This window comes from Sceloporus occidentalis, unplaced genomic scaffold (genome assembly GCF_023333645.1).
Source record: "Sceloporus occidentalis isolate IW3139 unplaced genomic scaffold, rSceOcc1.0.p SCAF_2, whole genome shotgun sequence".
NCBI lineage: Eukaryota > Metazoa > Chordata > Lepidosauria > Squamata > Phrynosomatidae > Sceloporus > Sceloporus occidentalis.
Genome location: NW_028316982.1, coordinates 129,298,666 through 129,311,627, shown reverse-complemented (window position 1 = coordinate 129,311,627; position 12,962 = coordinate 129,298,666).

Sequence of the window (12,962 nt, the reverse complement as noted above, 5' to 3'; positions counted from 1 at the left end):
CATGCCCTATGAGGAACGACTCAGGGAGCTGGGGATGTTTAGCCTGGAGAAGAGAAGGTTAAGAGGTGATATGATAGCCCTGTTTAAATATTTGAAGGGATGTCATATTGAGGAGGGAGCAAGCTTGTTTTCTGCTGTTCCAGAGAACAGGACCCAGAACAATGGATGCAAGCTCCAGGAAAAGAGATTCCACCTCAACATTAGGAGGAACTTCTTGACAGTAAGGGCTGTTCAACAGTAGCACACACTCCCTCCTTCAGAGTGTAGTGGAGTCTCCTTCCTTGGAGGTCCTTAAGCAGAGGCTGGATGGCCATCCGTTGGGGATGCTTTGGTTTAGATTTCCTGCATGGCAGGGGGTTGGACTGGATGGCCCTTGTGGTCTCTTCCAACTCTACAATTCTATGATTCTATGCTGCTTGTTGGGCTGTGTGGGGGGAGTTGCTCTTGCAGAAAAACTCACTTGTACAATTGAATGACTAGAGGATAACTAAAAATATGCTTGCTGAGGTTTGGTCTCCTTTTATTTCATCAATAACGGAACAATATTAGTAGTGTACACTTCTGTTGCATCAACCAACATGTTGGGACTCATTTTTAAAAATTTAACCATGCAATTAAAGAGATAGTGTGTGATCATTTTTGAACAGAGGCAAATTTAAAATCAATGTTTGTGATGCTTAGTCAACTGTGTTGTTGTTTGTGTGTGTATATATGTTGTTTTTAATTTTCCTTCTATTTTTTGTTTTCTATTCTGACTATATTGATTTGCTGCTATGGTTTATTGACAAAATTTTTTTTAAAAAACTTATCTTCTCATGTACTGTACTCACAAAACATACTAAGTGGTAGAGGGAGGGAGATCCTGAATGTCTCTCTGGCCTGTTACAGACAGCCAAAATAAAGCTGCTTCGAGTCACAGTGGAGGTATGGTGTTTCAATGATGCATGCGTCCTGAGTCCAGAAGTCGCACCAAAGCCACGCTCCAGCCTGGAGTGTGGCTTTGGTGTGGCTTCTGGACTCTTAGGACGCATGTATCATTGAAATACCATACCTCCACTGTGACTCGAAGCAGCTTTATTTTGGCTGTCTGTAACAGGCCTCTGTGTATGTAAAATGCTCTTTTCTTTTGCCTGAGTGCTGGAATGTTGCAAGCAGAGCATAGAGAGTCTACATCCTTCAGATGAGAAAGCAGTGGAGGCTCACGGTGTCTTTGTACTCATATTTTTGTTCACAAAGATTCCCGGGCTGATTCCCAAAACCACTTTTTCAGCCAACATCTTCTGTTAACTCCAAGCCACTCTTATTCAGGCCTCTTTTACTACTTGGCTTACACTTAGGATGGGCAAATCTGCTTCAAAGCTTCCAGTAATTCTTTCGATGGTTGGAATCCAAGATATGTTTGATAGTGGCTGTGGTCAAAGATTACTTGATTACTTGATATAGAGGCCTAATGGGCACAGATGGCACCTTTGCCATATTTCTGACAATTTATGGAGTTTTTGATATTTCTTTCCATGTGCAATGTTATATACCAGCTTTGAGGGATTTCTCAGCAAGTTCATGGCCAGATAAGTGTATAGGAGCTAGTCCTACCATGTGAGATACCTCCCTCTTCTTCCCAAGATCTCTCTTTCTGTTCATTATACTTTTTTTTCCAGATTCCTCTTTAGTAGAAAGTTCACATTAGTACATGGACCTCTGAATTTCTGCACATATCTGAAACATAATAATAATAATAATAATAATAATAATAATAATAATAAATTTCTATCCCACCTCTTCAATATAGATCGAGGTGCCTTACATCAATATAAAACCATGTTACACAATAAAATAAATCACACTATCCCCTCCTTCCCAGATAATTATATCTGCTTACCCAGAGCCTAAGGTTTTGTGAGTTGCCTTGGGTCTCCTTTTTGGGAGAAAGATGGCATAAAAATGAAATGAAATGAATGAATAAATAAATTAGGTTTCATCCAGTTCTCCTTGCCAAATGTGATATGGGGAGTTGTTACAAGAGACAGGGCCTTGTCTGGAAATGCCCTCCCCTGGAAGATTTGCCTGGCACCTTCATTATGGCAGCCTGGTAGAGCACATAAAACAGACCTTATTCTTTCAAGAAAATAATGGTGTTTAATAAGATCTTAAAGTACTGAATTAATGAAGCCCTACAAAGCTGATGCATTTGTATCTTTTTGTTGACAAAGCATTGCCTTCTAAATTTACATTTGTTAGTGAAGAAGATGTTAGTTATGGATTGGGTAAATCTAATTTTATTTTATTCCTATTATACAGCTCATCCAAGGCAATTCAATTGGGGGTAGGGAGACTTCACTGTCCTGTTCCCTACCTCCATCCTCACCACTACATAGCATACCACCTTGCGTTATTTATAGATTTCGTTAGAATACATCGCCAGGTAATTAAGATCTGTAATGGAAAGATTAAATCAGAATGAGAGGCTACAATTTTCTTGCTTAGAAAAGCTACTTATAATACCCATGTTCAGCTATAGCTCTGACATGCATCACAGTGGTTTCAAAATCAGGAGATTCCATATGGTTTACTTTACTGGTTTCCTATTACATGGCTGTATAGCTAATATATCTTAATTCCCCCTCGTTTTCCCTTACTCCTTTGTTCTAGCTAGGACCAACCTACCTTTAGCCACTGAGGCAGCCATCTCAGCTAGCAAACATGATGAGTGGAGGCAGTCAGTGGAGGGTTGGGGGGGATAAAGCTGTGTGTAACTCACAGCCTGTCCTGGGCCTCCTTAAACTAGCTTGCTTCCCTCCAGTGAAACAACTGCAAAAGAGTTTTCTTAGAAACTCTGGGCCTGAACAGACAGGCCAAAATAAAGCTGTCTTGAGTCACTTTGGAGGTATGCTGTTTAAATGATGCATGCTTCCTAAGAGGCTGGAAGCCGCACCAATGCCACACTCCAGTCCTAAGGATTGGAGCGCAGCTTTGGCGCAGCTTCTGGCCTCTTAGGATGCATGCATCATTTAAACAGCATACCTCCAAAATTACCCAAGGCAGCTTTATTTTTGCCTGTCAAAGAACTGACCTGCCAGTGAGTGGGACTGAGTGAGTCTGGCTTACATCTCCAGTGGATATACCACATATCTTTCTTCTGTCATAGTCATCTATGCAGTACCTTCTATGTTAAGTTAGTTTCATTGATTCTTATATTCCCACATAGTTTGCATCACCTTTCCCCTAACTTTTCAATGTGTCCAGCCAACCAACCAAAGATTATGGTAGGAAGTCATATAATAAAAGCAGAAACAAGCAGAAGACATAGCCAACTGTAATAAAATGAACAAATGAAGACATTGTTGAACAAAAGGCAAGCCAGATTCAACGAAAAGCCCAAGACAAGGTGGAAAATTAGTGCTTAAGAGCTGGATGTTAATAAATGTTAATAAAGCTTTTAAAAATACATGTTTCAGTGCTGCACAGTTCAACACCTCCTTCCAGATTAAAATCTGTTTCTATGCTCATGTGTTTGTATATGGCCATGGGATCAAAGACTAATTGTGGTGGTATTGAATTTTAAGCAGAATAGTGGTGCAGGGCTCCAATATGGAGAAGTAGATTCAGCAGGGAAGCTTTCCATCAAAAATTAACCTACTTACATAATACAGTTTTTTAAAAATATAATTTTTAAGACATGTAGTTTGATTCCCAGTGACAGCAATATAGCACCAGAGATATATGCATATAGAAGCAGTGTCAGAAACTGGATGCTATTAATGAAAAGGTCTACCTCTAGTACCATCATACATAGGTTAGGTTGATGGTCTCCCATGAAGAAACCTTCAGACAGTTTAACCATTATTCACTCAAGGATACAATTGCTTTTCAGATTGGTTTGGAGGATTTTTTTCATCTAATAAACTGTTGATAGACTGCTGATATCATGACAGATCACTTAAATTTGGAAAAAAAACAAGGTAATAAAATTCTCCTAACACTCCCTCACCCCAACTGAGTGTATGACCTTTGCATGTGAATATGTGTTGGGAACAAGTTACCTTGCAACAGTCCATGATTTTCACAAGGAACAGTTACACTACTCTTATGCAAAGCATCACTGTAGACGAGGTTGAAATTTCTCTCCATTAAATTAAAAACAAAACCATGCATGTATATTGAATGTACACCTAATTATCAATTTCATCATTGTTTGTTTTAATAAGTATAATGAGAGTGAAGTCGAAGGCTTTCATGGCCGGCATGCATAGTTTTTTGTGGGTTTTTTGGGCTATGTGGCCCTGTTCTAGAAGAGTTTATTCCTGACGTTTCACCAGCATCTGTGGCTGGCATCTTCAGAGAATGCTGACCTGGAAGGGATTGGGGGTGTGTGTGTATATATATATACACACACACACACACACACACACACACACACACACACACACACTGTTTGATCCTGGGTGAGGAGGAGTGATTCCCATGTTAATATGTGTATTGTTCTGTTGTCGATGGCCAGGCCTCAGGGTAGGAGGATATGCAAAAGAAGATTAGTGTCTGCTAATTGGTGATCATTGTCTACTGGGAGAGCCTCTGACTCTCATTTGCATTTCTCATTTTTCTCATTTACATTTGCTGAGTCCTGGTTTTGGTGTTCTTCAGGACTGGTAGCCAAACTTTATTTACTTTAAGGGTTTCTTCTTTCCTGTTGAAGCTGTCCAAGTGTTTGTGGATTTCAATGGCTTCCCTGTGCATTCTGACCTGATATCCTCCTACCCTGAGGCCTGGCCATCAACAACAGAAGAATACACAGATTAACATGGGAATCACTCCTCCTCACCCAGGGTCACACATTGTGTGTGTGTGTGTGTGTGTGTGTGTGTGTGTGCGCATGCGCACGCGCGCGCGCGCACACACACACATTACCCACTCTCTTCCAGGCCAGCATTCTCTGAAGATGCCAGCCACAGATGCTGGAGAAACGTCAGGAATAAACTCTTCTAGAACATGGCCACATAACCCGAAAACCCCACAAAAAACTATACGATGAGAGTCTTTATTTTAGTACATGAATAGATTATGAGTACATTTGTTAGAAATAAATGGATGTAATAGAAAGTAACTGGTGTATTTACATTCTTCCAAGTGTTATTGATGTTGCTGCTGTTGTTCCAGGTAAGGACTACTACCATTCACTCTTCATTGGTTTGTTGTTGTTAACTGTCCTTGAGTCAACCCCAACTCACGGCAACCCTGTGGATGAAACATCTCCAAGACTAGCAGTCCTCCACTGTTCTGCTCAGGTCCTGCAGATTCAGACCCATGGTTTCCATAATGGAGTCTATCCATCTAGTGTGCAGTCTTTATCTCTTCCTTCTGCCCTCTATCTTTTCTAGCATTATTGTCTTTTCCAATGAGTCATGCCTTGTCATGATGTGGCCAAAGTATGACAGCCTCAGATTGATCATCTTGGCTTCCAGAGAGTTTTCAGGCTTGATCTGTTCAAGGACCCATTTCTTTGTCTTTTTTTGCTGTCCAAGGTATCTGCAATACTCTTCTCCAGCACCTCTTGTCAAATGAGTTGATTTGCTTCTTATCCACTTTCTTCATTGTTCAGCTCTCACATCCATACATGTTGATGGGGAATACAATGGCTTATACAATTTTAACTTTAGTGCTTAGTTACAGATCATTACTCCTTAGGATCTTTTCTAGTTCTATCAAAGCTGTCCTCCCCATTCCTAGTTTTCTTCTGATTCCTTGGCAGCATTCTCTATTCTGATCAATGTTTGATCCAAGGTTATGAAACTCTTTTACTATTTTGATTTCCTCATTGTCTAGGCTGAAAGGATGTATCTTCTGCGTGGTCATTATTTTTGTTTTCTTTATGTTAAGTAGTAAGCCTGCCTTTCCACTTACTTCTTTGACCTTCCTTAATACTTGTTCCAAGTCTGTGATGTTTTCTGCTAGCAGTATGGTATCATTTGCATATCTTAGATTGTTGATATTCCTTCCTACTTTTTTGATTATATACAAGTTGAACAGGTGGTAGAATGCAGCCTTTTTGATCCCTTTGCCAATTGGGACCCATCCATGGATTCAACCTATTTTGGATGGCAAGCCTGCGTTATCTGCCCTAGCAGCTCAGCTGCATGCACACACCACCAATGGGGACAACAGGGGCTGTCCCTAATGGTGGCATGTGGGTGCATGCCCTGCCATTGAATTCCTGTTGTCCCTAATAGTGGCATGGGCATGTGCTGCCATTGAGGACAACAGAACTCAACCATCCATGGATTTTGGTATCTGCAGGGTGCGTCTGGAATGGATCCCCCAGGGATACTGAGGGCTGTCTGTAGTAGTCAGTATAGATTTCTTATCAGGACTATCAGATGTAGTGGTATTCCCACATCTTTAAGAGACTTCCATAGTTTTTCATGATCTTCAGTGGTACAGGTATGAAAAAGCTATAACCCTCATAAACAGTGGGTGAAAGACCCACTGTGTGAATTACAGCCAATACAACTATACATCTGCACAGAAATAAATTCCTTAGCCAATGTAGGGGAACAATTTAAGGTAGTTAGAGATAGTTTTTCCCAGCTTGCTCTCCATTTTCACATAACAAAAAAGAATGAGTTTGTTGTTTTGAATGTTTTGTGAATGCCAAGTGCCTTTCCCCCATTTTGTTCCAGGATTTCTTTCTCTTTCTCTTCTTTCATTACATTCTGAGAATTCATGGAAGTCATTGGAGGAAGAAAGGGGCTAAGAAAAACTGAACAGCAGAGGAGTGCTCCTCTCCCAACAAAGCAACAGATATTGAGCACTACAACTGCTGGACTGTCTGTTTCTTCAACGTATTTTGGGTTTAGTATAACAGGATTGTTCTGTTCCATTGCTATTTCTTAAAAATAACATCTGTTTACCATATATGTAAAAGTTTAATTTTTATTATTATTGTTGAAGGGGGCTGGCTCTCAATACGTGTTTCTAGAGAAAGGCTATTGTTTCTTGAATCTTTCCGGTGTATGTGTACTTTCTAACCTCACTCATTCACCTTAAGGGATGGTGTTTCATAAAAGCTCAAAACAGAGACAAGGAGGGAGTAAATATTCCACCTACATTCCATTAAGTACAGTAAAATGTAAAAAACACAACAACCCCTAAATGCTGAAGAAGAATTAAGCTAATAAACACCCCCTTTCAATGCTAGTGTAATTAACATATCTAAAATAGCCTTTTAGTACAAATGTAATGAGAGCCAGTGTAGTGTAGTATTTATCACACACACTGTTTCAATGTGGTTTGAGCATTGGGTACAACTCTAGAGATCAGGGTTTGATTCTTTGCTCAGCCATGGAAGCCCACTGGGTGACTATGGACAAGTCACATATTCTCAGCCCCAGAAACCCCTGTGAAGGATTCACTTTAGGATCACCATACATTGGAAACGACTGGAAGGCACACAACAACAACAAAATGTAGTTACACTTTCTCTTTACTTTTTCTGCCGTATTGTCACAGCTAGGGAATTACTGAGCTTTCTTTGTATTTGATCTGCCTTAATCTAAGAGAGCCTTTAGGGCTGAAGGGCGGGGTATAAATACTGTTAAGAAATAAAATAATAATAAGAATCCTGCACATAGTTTTAGTATAAACTTGCTTTGCAAATCAAAACTATGATTAAAAAGTAGCAAATATAACATACTGAAATTAACAATAATAAAGAAGGGTCTTGTTATTAGTATGACAAAGAACAGCTAATGGAGAAAGAAATTCTTACATTATTAGCTAATCACATTTTTTCTAATGTGTCTAGGAAATTTTATGTTGCTGCCTAACATGAAATACTTATGATTACAAGGAATTAAATTACTTTCAACATTCTTTTTTGTAACAACATCTCTCTCCCCCCCTCCTCTTTCTTTGCACACAGTCTTTTCCTGCTTATATACACATGGAACTATTGTTAATTAAGACTGTCTCCATTATAGAGCTAATTAACAATTAGCATAAACATAATTAGCTAAGGCCTGACATTTAACTCATTACATTGTTTAAATAATTTTCAGAAATTGCCCTTAGTGGCATTCTGTCATACTGGAATAATGGCAGCACTTTGTCATGTAAATTAAATGACATTTGTGTTGTTTCCTCTCCAACTCCTGCACTTTCCTTTTCCTTTTCCTTTTTTAAAGCTATGCAACTCAGAATTTAGGGTCATTTTAAAAAATGTCCAACATATGTACTTCTTTTATGCCACCTCAAGTCATCAATATTCAGGTATGTTTGATGTTAGCAATCATTATACCAGTAAAACAACTTATCATATATATTAATTCAGAAAAAACCCTGTACTTCCAATTCTTTGGTACACTGTCTAACTATTTTGAAATACAGCAGATCATTAGCTGTTATGGTGAAAATATTTGATTAGTTTCTTCTCTAAACTGTAAATAATTCTGCATCTATATGTCTTGACAAACAAGAACCAGCATGGTGTAGTGGTTTGAGTGATGGACTATCACTCTGGAGACCGGGGTTCAAATCCCAGTTTGGTCATGTAAATCTACTTGGTGAAACTGCATTTGGAGCAAGTGGTCCATTCCCCTGTTGATTGAGAAATGGCTGCCTGATGTTCCCAGAGAGTTGGAAGAGACCCCAAGGGCCATCCAGTCCAACTCCCTGCTATTCAGGAACCCAGAATCAAAGAACCCCAACACATGGCCTTCCAGACTCTGTTTAAAAACCTCCAAAGAAGGAAGTGGATGATCTCTAGCATGAGGAGGATTTGCAACAGAGGTCCTTTTGATGCCTCTCATGCCAGACAGGAGTGGATGTCATGACAGGAAGGGATGGGAACGTCAAGCAGCCATTTCTTGATGGACAGGGACACTTTGATCCCATTGACTGCTTACCAGTAAGTGGAATCTGGGGAGATCTGGACAGCATCTATTATATAGCACCATAGTTGTGATGGTACATAGTACTGTTACCGAAATTGCAAGGGGCCCAAGAGGGCCACCCACTTATTTAATTCAATGGGGAAATTAATTTAGCTCAGTAAGGAGCAGTAAGAGGGCCAGAGTAACACTAGCCGGGATTTTTCAGCCTATGTTTATCAGTTCTGAAAAACTAGAACTCCAGAGTACTAAGTAAAAAATCAATTGTATCATTTGAACAACTAGAGGGATGTCAACATTCACACAAGGCACTTATACACACACAGAAGTTAAGATATAAAAGGTAGTAGTGGATAGCAAATGAAAGATTACAATGGACAATGCTTATCAGTTCCAGGAGCCAGGCTCCAATCTGGGGAACGGATGTAGAGTAGGCTGGACTCAGGTCACTACCTGGGACTGAAATTGTAATTTGAGCAGTTTCAGCTGAAACAAGGCAGCATGTCTGCCTGATTCCAACTCAGACCTAAACAGGAGTGCCCAACTAGGGATATTTATGGGCCAAACATGACTTGAGGCAGTTAAGGTGATTTGCCAGGAATCCCAGAAACAATGGGGCCCCCACCTGGTTGCTGGTTTTAACTTCAGAATTACAAAAAAAAATTTTGGTTGATGGCAGTGACATTGATTTAATCAAACAGTAATAAGATTAGGACAAGTCCAGGGAGTTTGGGATAGGATCAGACGTGGGAAAGTATAATGGGGGTTAACAGAAAGATTGACCTATTGCTTTAGGCTAAAAAACTTCTTTGTCCTGTGATCTTCAAGAGGAAATGCATGTGGCAGGGGGTTGGGAAGCAACAATATTCACAGACATAAAGTTACAGGGGTCCCTTACACATGCCCTCAGGTCTATGTGACCACTCATTAGGAGTCCAGTTGGAGATCATTATGACCTTTCCAGGTTCATGCTTTTTAGTGTCTCTGTAATTGTTATTATTAGAACATATTGCAATATATTTGTATCTCCAAATAATGCAGGCTATGCAGGATGTGGTAACACTACATGAGATTCCACCTCAACATTAGGAGGAACTTCCTGACAGTAAAGGCTGTTCAACAGTGGAATACACTCCTTCTGAGTGTAGTGGAGTCTCCCTCCTTGGAGGTCTTTAAGCAGAGGCTGGGTAGCCATCTGTCAGGGATGCTTTGATTGTGAGTTCCTGCATGGCAGGGGGTTGGACTAGATGGCCTTGGGGTCTCTCCCAACTCTACAATTTTATGATTCTATGATTCTACATAATGGTCATATTGGTTTCTATTGAAGAGTGATACAGAATGACAAACCACCCAAAGTCAAATGTGCACCACACACTAGAGGAATGATAGTTTCATTAAATACAAGAAGGAGGCAGTATGTGGAATCCTATGGTTACAAATATTTGAGAAGACAGGATTACACCATAGTGGGAAAGTCTCAAAAGCCTGATATTGATAGCAAAACTATGTGAAGGAGACAAAAAGCTATACAAAGAACTTTCTGAGTTCATATTTTAAAATGGATATACAGTGGGCTTCTTGGTATCCACTGGGGCTTGGGTGCAGGACCACCAGTGGATAACAAAATCCATGGATGCTCAAGTTCCATTATACACAATGGTTTAGTAAAAAAAGTGTCCCTTACATAAAATGGCAAAATCAACATCTGCTTTTTGGAATTAAAACAATTTTTTTTTCTTGCCATGGATGGTTAAATCCATAGATACAGAATCTGTGGATACAGAGGGCCAGCTGTACCGGAAATGGAAGGCAATGTAAACTGCCCATGGCAAGGGACAAATTACTAGTCAAAGTTTGCAGGAAAAAAACTTAGGATAATTGAAGGTTTGGATGTGCTGCTAAAAAACCCACCCCAACCCCCCAAAATACTAAGAATGGCCTTTGAAACTGTATTTGGAGCAAGAGGAATTTAAAAAGCATTGACAGGCTAGCTGCATGGAGAAGATGAAGAATTGTTAGTGGCTGACAGAGAAAAGGCAGAACTGCTTAGCTCCTATTTTTGCCCCAGTCTTCTCTCACAAGCCAGACTGCTTGACTTGGCAAAAATAGATCAAATGATGAAGGGAAGGAGTCACAGCTCAACACAGGTAATGAGGTGGTACAGGAGCACATTTACTCCAAATGAATTCAAGTCTTCAGGGCCAGATGAACTGCATCCTAAGGTACTCAAGGAACCTGCAGATGTAATTTCAGTGCCTATATTTATTCATAATTCTTGAAGACCAGGTGAGATATCAAGAGACTGGAAGTAGGCAGATGTTGTTCAAAAACTGACCAATTACTGACAAATCAACATGATATCAAAAACCAGGAAGGTTCTAGAACCAATAATTAAGCATTCAATTTCTGATCACCAAGAAAACAATTTCTGATCACCAAGACACCATGAATTTTGCAAGAATGAATTATGCCTAATTTCCCCCCTCCCTTTCCCTTTCTATTTTGATGAGATTGCAAACTTGCTAGATTAGAACACGATGAATGACTTTGATTTCAGTAAGAACTTTTAATAACATCCCATGAAATTCTTGGAGAAAAGCTGGTGATGTGAGAGCTGGGCTGTGTTCCTCTTTGGTGGCCATATCCAAAGAATACTTACCAAAAGCACCTTACCACCTGGAGGCAAGTATTGAGCATGGCACCACTGGGGTTTGGGTGTAGATAATCTAATTACAAATGCATCAACCAAGGTTCTAACAGTTGTTATATATAATCATAGTGCTTGTGCGCCTGTGTCTCCAAAGCACATTTACTCACCTGAACACGTGAAGAATCTCAATATACATTTGGCTCTTGCAGAAATTATGTCTCAATATGAGTTGGAGAAACTAAACTTCCAAATCGAATAGTTACAAATAGAACTGTAATGGAAACTAGTTGCAAAGATCCACACAGGGGATAAAACGAATAGGCAGAGGGCTAAAACAACCTGTTTCTGCATCTGTACTCTGCGAGAAGCAAAAGACTCAGAGGATAAGATTATGGAGGAACTGAGTAAGATTGTATTTGAAGCATTTTATCAATGACAGGTCTTGCTATAAATCAGCAGATGAATCCTACTTTGGTGACTTAACAAATAGATTTAGCATTTTACAACTGACTAGGAACTGAAGAAAATCAGAGGAAAATTGAAGAGAAAGAAAGGCATAACATGTAGCCAGCAGGAGGCAATAATTCCATCCTTGACAGTGCATAAGTACTTTGCTTCCTATCTCTGGTGTGAGATTAACCCTGAATATTCTACTACTTTTTATTGCTGTGTGAACACTGAGAAGCTGATACACAAATGAGGCTGATATTTATTTAGGATGCAATCTTAAAGTTCAGAAATCTGATTTCAACATGGCATCAACTGCTTTCCCCTGCTAGATGCCCTTCCTGTGGCACAATTCCCCATCTACAGAGCTATTCCTGAGTCTCTGGGTATCTTCAAAAGCACAGCAAAAGGGATAAGGTATCTTCATAAATGATGTTTAGGTGTGGCTAGGAGGCTAGAAGTTCAGAGTGATAGCCAGATATGTTTCACTTGTCTCACTGTCCTTCAGCTGCCTCCTCATAGGGCATTTTGTGTTACAGGAGCCTCCTTACAGGGTGTTGTTTCAGTTACTACCTGTTCCAGTTACAGCTAGTAACTGAAACAACATAAAAAAGAGGGCTCATCACCAAAGGAGGCCTGTACTTCTATTTCCATTTTAAATAAACAGTGAGTGGACTAAGTAAAACATGTAAACAAGTCTTTTGGTAGGCAACATGAACTAGATCAACAAATGTGACAAGTGTAAATGGACCCTCTAGTACTCCATGTGAACTGTCACTATTTCCCTTGCAGTCAGTATGGTGGATGTGACACAGTAGTGAAACATGGTAGTAATCACTGCTAATCGTGGAAAATGAATGTATTTTCTGAAGTCTATACAGGGAGTGCAAGTGATTAAATGGTGATGATTACTTAACACTCCTTGCTACCAGAGATAAAACTGGATTTTTAAATTTTTGTCTATATCAGGAGTCCTCTTTCAG